Raw genomic sequence first — 6,998 nt, 5'->3', positions numbered from 1 at the left:
TTCAACATTTTAAATCCATGTACCATGTATGGTCCCTTGGCTTGCGAAGATGTCATAGCTCTGAAGTTGATAAAAAGAGTTGGCAGCAAAGCTGTGCCTGAGACATTTGAAGCGTTTGCTGCTGAATGCTCAGTTGCTATTCCCATCGGCTGCCAGGTCATAACCTTGATTCCAGAAAGTTTTGCGATTAGTCTTGCCAGAAAGTTCCAGAGTTTTTGGACCACCTCCTTGTTTTGGATTAGTTCCTAGGTTACAGCCTTAGAAAGCAACTCGATTCATTCAAATGGTCGTTCTAAACTGAACAGGATTGGCAAGCTACTAGGAGCACACAAACTTATGTATGAAAATGCTTGGAATCTAGTTTTAATCTCCATTAGGCTGGAGTGCAAATCCGGAAGTGCTGAAGATAATTCTCCTTTCATTGTTGAAGTGCTAAGGAAAGCTATTAATTTTATAGAAGGAAATCTACCTCACTCAGGAGAAGCATTGGTTTATAATAAAACTAAGAATTAAAAAATCTTCCTTTTTATTTCACACAGATTTCTTTAAAATAGACAGTCCGGTTCTTCAAAAAGACATGACCTTCTAAAAAAATTTCTTCAAGTCTTTGGGACTTTTCCATACCTCTTCCTGGCCAGTTGTACACCCACATACACCACCTCCCACCCTCAGGCTCCATTGTCAAGGAAAGCATTCAGGCTGGAATTGGTTTTGCCGGCTTTTTGAAGAAGCTGAAGGACATCTGCGTACCTTAAATGGCCAGATCAGAAAGGAGCAAAAAGTTACTGTCCTTGCCATTCAGGGGGAAAAGCAAGGTGCCAAGAAGGTAATTTAAACAGTAATTAATCCGAGAGTTACCATCAAGTACAGGTAGATCGCAGACTCCTTCTTGAACAGTTTGTATCCATCGGGGAGGTGATGACAGGCTGTAGCCACTCCTCATCAAATTTACTGCTACCCTTACCTCCATTTTTCATCTTTTTTAACAGATGTATTCTAAAACCTTGCTGCAAGGAGATACTTGTAATCACCTACCTGCATTTCCAGACAATTACGGTGTTCATAAATGTATACCCTCCTGTTGATGAGACAGGGGCTGACTATGATATTCATCTGATTTATCACTTCCCAGCATTGCTCCCTGTGACTCACAAATCTTCTGGCCCCATCAGCCTGCAATGACCCGAGAGTTCTCCACCATACTTTACATGGAAGTTGCTCTGGCCAATTTACAATGCCCTTGAGAAAAGGCCTTGAACTGCCCAAACTTTCATAAAAGTCATTCATTGTATTTAAATCCTCCACTACGTGGAATTATTCATGTACCCTTTGTCCAAGGAAAGAAAAATTAGATTGCAGAAGTCCTTTCATGGAAAGCTTCCTCTATCTATTAAACTAAAATCAAGGCAGGCATCACCTACGTCTTCACTGGACAATCTATACCTCTGAGTGAAGAGCTTCCAGACTCCCACAGTTACTGATAGTGCTATGACCAACCTTGCAGGGCTTTTCTTAAACCACACCAGGGTAGTTCTGACTAACCAGAAGAACAGACAGTCACCATGAATCACTGGATCTTTGCCTAGTTTTGTTTCTCAGTCATCTCTCTTACTCATTCTTGTAAATAGCTCCAGGCTCAAGGAAAAGTAGAGTTGAAGAGTTTATATACCTACCCCCAGCATGCAGAGAGTAGTGACCGTCACTCTTTCCAGCCAACCTCCTAATCCCTGCTAGGGAACCCTTCTAGAAGACATTGTTGATTATTTTCCTCCCCTGGTCCAGATGACGACTTTGAGGCCGAGTCATTTAAAAAGCAGGCAATAGCAACCCTGAATGAACTTCCAAAGACTCCCTCCCTTGGAGCTGGCTGCATATCTAAAGCAAAGTTTGCTGTCTGTCTTCCAGGTCTGTACTGTGGTCACTGTGCTGTTCTGAGTAAAAATATTCTGAGCCTTTCCAGTACATCATGAGCTACAGGAGGTGGTAAACACTGACTTCCCTCCTATGCCTAGAGGATGAACTGCAGCTTTTGATAAACAACTGAAACTTGATGGAGGCAGGGGAAAATCTGTTGTCAGAAAGCCTTCCTGACGTGGCGTTATTGCACTGGGAACTGGGATTTCTCCACCCCTGTTCCAGCATTCCCAGGTTAGGACATACCTGCGTCTCTGGGAAATCCGCTGCTCTCTCAAACCAAACACTAATTCTGGAAGGCAAGGAGGAGAGGGCGCCCTTTGGTCTGGCTGCCCTTCCCATATCTCACAGCTGTGCGCGGCTGCATCTGCGCTCACAGCTCTGCGTCACAGAGGTACAGGCGCAGAGCGCGGGGTGTTGCACAGGAACTAGAAGGCCTGAGAGCAGCGTGAGGTACTCTGTGCGTGTATACTTGTCTGGATATAAGTTTGTATAAGAGCAAGACAAAAAGAGGGGACAATCTCAGATGCACCTGAACAATCTCCAGGCTTTATAAACCTAACCAAACAAAAGGGAAGATCGTTTACAAAAGGGGATGTAAAACCAGGGTACCTTTTCTGAGAAGCTTTTTTATCCATGTATTTGGCTTTTCAGAGACAATGTAATACGTATGTAATTCTAAAAGATACATATGATAAAGACTTCTGAAAATATCTTACTAATGCATTAACTAACTGAGGAAGCTGCAGTTCATCTTAACTGCTGGTCTCTGCAAATAAGCTAAAGTTGCTTTAGGCAAGTAATAGTACATTGACCAAATAGCACTGAAAGAGAATTAAGAGTGACAGAAGACAGATAGAACTGTATCTGCACAGAGAACATCCCATCAGGCTGAGCAGGAATGCACCTGCAAGACTACGCTTCCTAGAATAAGACATACTAACAAACTGGAACGTGATCACAAAAAGCAACAGAATGATTAACAAGCTTAAATATACTATGGGATTTTAAGAGTCTTAAAATATTCGAATGGCTGCACTAGTTCAAACCAAAGGTCCTTCAAGTATAGTACTCTGTCTCCAACCCTTCCAATAAGTGAACACCTAGATATAGCACACAGTATGCACTTTTGGTGCTTTTGCCTTCCCTCCTCTCCCCTTCCCAAGTTCCAAGTATTTTCTGCTTAGGGAGTTCCTGAGATTGAAGAGGTTTATCTGTTTATTAAACCCCAACAGAAAACTCTTCGAAGAGTTGACCAATTTCACCTTGAATCTGTCTCACAGTTTTGTCATCACTCTATTTTTTTTGCAAGTTCTATACGTCTACTGCTTATTTTCTTTATTTTCCTGGAACAGATTGGCCCTTGTAGCCCAAAAGACAGCGAACAGTCAATAGTCAATGCCTATCCACTATCATTACCGCTGATTATTCTGTAGGCCTCTGCATATCCCCCGAAAGCCACCTCTTCTCAAGGCTGAAGAACACTAATCTGCTCAATTAATCCTCATATGGAAGCCCTTCCATCTAATTATCCTTACAGCCGTTTTCCAAATCCCTTCAATTTCTAATATATGTCTTAAAGACAATGGGATCAGAACTGACCACAGTAGTCAAGTGATAGGTAAACCATGGATTTACATGGTGGCGTAACTATGTTCTTTTTGTTGTCTACTCCTTCCTACATCTGGTTTGATCTGCTCATTGCTCCTAAGAACAGAGCTGATGTCTTCCTGGACCTGTTCCCTCCACCTACAAGGTCTTGTTAACGGTTAATGTTAATGGTCAAATCTAGACCCATTACTTTTCGTTTTACCCCAGAACATCACCTTACAGTCATCTACTTTGAATTCCATTTGCCACGTTATTGTTCAGTCATCCAGGCTTCTCAAAAGCTTCCCAAAAACACTCATAAGAAGTGAAGCATCAGAATTACTTGCCATGTAATAAATACAGGATAAATCTGACACAGCATCACTAATGTTATTAGTTTCAGTGTATTATAAAAGATACACCTGAGACTCCTGTACAGGGAAAATACCTAATTAATTTTCCACAATTTTATGTGCCTCAAATGCCAGATCTTGTTCTTTATTCTTTCAAGATTTTAATATTGGTTTATGTCCACTTCTGCTTCACGGAGCTCTGCAGAGCAGCTGAGCAAATATGACAGCTTTTGTTCCCTAGGATATTGCTATATTCACAGGAAGTTATAATATTCACTGATATTGCTAATTTACTTATACAAGAAATAAATGTGAAGAGATCACTCTTATAGCTGGTCCTTCACATTTTTAATGCAACAAAATTTTGGAGGGTTTTTTTTTTTTTAGACTTTTTTTTTTCCCCCTCTTACAACAGTTCTTTATAACAGTTCCAGCAAGATGAAACATAATCTCTACATAAAGACCAGCATGTCAATGGATTTCTGAAAAAAAATAAAAATATATATATATATAAAAAACCCCAACAAACGACAAAGCTTTCCAAGGCAGAATAATCTCCTAGTCACCATTTTGGGCACATTTTTGCTTGCTGGTTTTGGAGATTTGAAATGGAATAAAACCTTCCAGCGTGTTCAGAGGAAACAAGCCTGTATTTCCAGCATGACCAATATATTTTCTGAACCTAATTTGTGTATTTATTTGCCTTGAAAAGAACTATATGGCTTACAAAAATGCACTAAAAGATGGCTTGTTGCTTATTTCATAGGGGAGTACTGCTGTGCGATGTAGCATTTCTGTGGTCTTTAGGCTTCATGGACAGCAAGCAAACAGATTTATGATATTGCTAGAATAGACTGTGGTTCTCATGAGCTGTGACAGCTGTTATTTTATAGTACTTAAGTCAGTGTGAAGTGATAGCCAGGCACCTACTGGAAACGGTACATACAGGCATAAATAATGTGTATCCACATGATTCCTGCAGCATGTAAACGCGATAATGTAGTCATACTCCCTCTTTCAAACACACTCTGCTTGGCACATCGAGACCGCTTATTGGGCATCTGTGATGCTCCGTGACAAACTGCCCATTCTCCACGCTTGCCCATTCTTTATGGCAGGATCCACCCTTTTCCAAATGTACAGTCTTGTTGCATTTGCAGTTTTTTCCCACCCACATCCTTTTTAATGCACAGACTGATTTAATTGCTGGTAAATCCACCTGTGGAAATAACCACGTATATCTTCTCCACTAGAGATCCACCTATGAAAAAAAATACATTACTATCAACATAAAACAGGGTCAGTTCCTGATCCACCTTCATCACAACAGATGTTTCGACAGAAGCACCGCACGCACAGGACATGCTTTGTAACACAGCCAAAAAAACATTACCTGATGCAGCATCTTAATTTGACTCTGTTTCAGGCAGGACCTGACTGAGTCGAGTCAGAATAACCTCATGATAAGGGTACACCACCGTGAGCCAAGAAACCTGGCCTCTCCTCATGGCTCTATCTCAGTTTATTTATGTAACCACGGGTAACTCGGGTCAGGGCTCAAATGAATGACTGAATTATGAGTATCTAATAAGTTACTGTGGGTCCAAGCAGCGACAACTCATAACTACTTGCATTCTCATAGCCAGTGAAGGTAACGTACGTTGATCCAAATACCTCGGATCTGGGCAGACACAAGACAGCACATAGAAACAGTTAATAAAACCCAGCTGAAAAGAGGATAACTTCATGAATTCATGAAGTGCCATATGTTTCTTTTTTTAGGTGCCCGTAAATTGAAATAAATCATTGTTTTTAAGCGAGCGTAAAGTTAACTCTAAGTGCTGCAGTCACTTTCTTCCAATATCTCTTACAAAATCCTATTTATCATGTGTTAAGAGTTCTGTTTCCCTCAACACAGAAGGAATTCTGTAAGAGAAAATAGTTACCCTGATCAAGTTAGTCCACACACTCACCAAGCTGCATTTTCTTGCTTTGGTTTTGGGGGGTTTGTTTTTATTTTTAAACTTCAAGTTTATCATGCAAAGTGCTGATCAGACATAAATTCATTCTGCCAGGTCAATTTTATTTCTTTTTTTTTTTTTTTCAAAAACATTTGTAGGTTAAATTTATATCAGCAGATTTTATGTAAGATATCATCTGTCGGCACCTGTCTAGCTTTATGCAAGATTGGGTATCATTTGTCCTCCCACAGACAGAAAAAAAGCAGAAAACCAGCAGAAAACCCCCTGCTGTGTACTTGGCTAACTCAACAGGACGTGGGGAAAGACAGACAGGAGGAAATTAGGCTGCACTGAAATGGTTTGTACCATTTCACAAAATGTCATTGGGTTGCAAACTACATTCCGTGTGCACAAACTAAAATGAATTGATAGGGACTTGCAAAGCAAGTAGGAACATAATAACTATAGCCATTGCCAAAACAGAAGGACTGAAGTAGTTGAGCCCAAGCCACCAAAAGAAGAAAAAGAAAAAAAGGGGGGAAAGGGGGGTGTAAGAAGACAAGGAGAATGTGCATTTCTTGATTTTAATTTCGTTTCTACCACCAAGCCAGGAGCTCTGCATTCAGCTCCTAGCAGAAGCAAGTTGTGTATATGCTCCATCTGCACAAATAATTATTTCACTTATTTGTGCACAAGCGATAACACCTGCGTGCTGATCCCAGCAACACACCGAGCACTCTCTCTGTCCTGCCTCCCCACCTGTCTCCAAGCTTAAGATACCAAGAGGCAGCAGAACCATCAACCCAGGTCAGCTGCCCAACAGCCCAAAGACTCACACTATTTTAAAATTACTTCCATCTCACCAATTTACATGTTAAAGCAGAATGAGTAAATAAGAATCATTGCTTGGATTCATTAAGGAATTTGGATAGAGTACCTTCTTTCTCAGCTGGAGCTCTGCATGCTCAGCATTACAACCATAGCACTTCAGTGGGTTCCCCTGCTTCAGCCAGGTGGATCCTGGCAAACGCTGACCCAGGGCAGGCATTTCAGCTCTGCTTTATAATTTGAGTTCTCTAAAGTGCCTGTTGTTGCACTGTAGAAGAGAAACATACGTTACTCCTGCCCTGTGGGCATAATATACAACTTTTCATTAGATCACTACCCAAAATCCTGCATT

The sequence above is a fragment of the Chroicocephalus ridibundus genome, chromosome 1, assembly GCF_963924245.1.
Source record: "Chroicocephalus ridibundus chromosome 1, bChrRid1.1, whole genome shotgun sequence".
NCBI classification, from domain to species: Eukaryota; Metazoa; Chordata; class Aves; order Charadriiformes; family Laridae; genus Chroicocephalus; species Chroicocephalus ridibundus.
Note: the sequence above shows the minus strand (reverse complement) of the source record.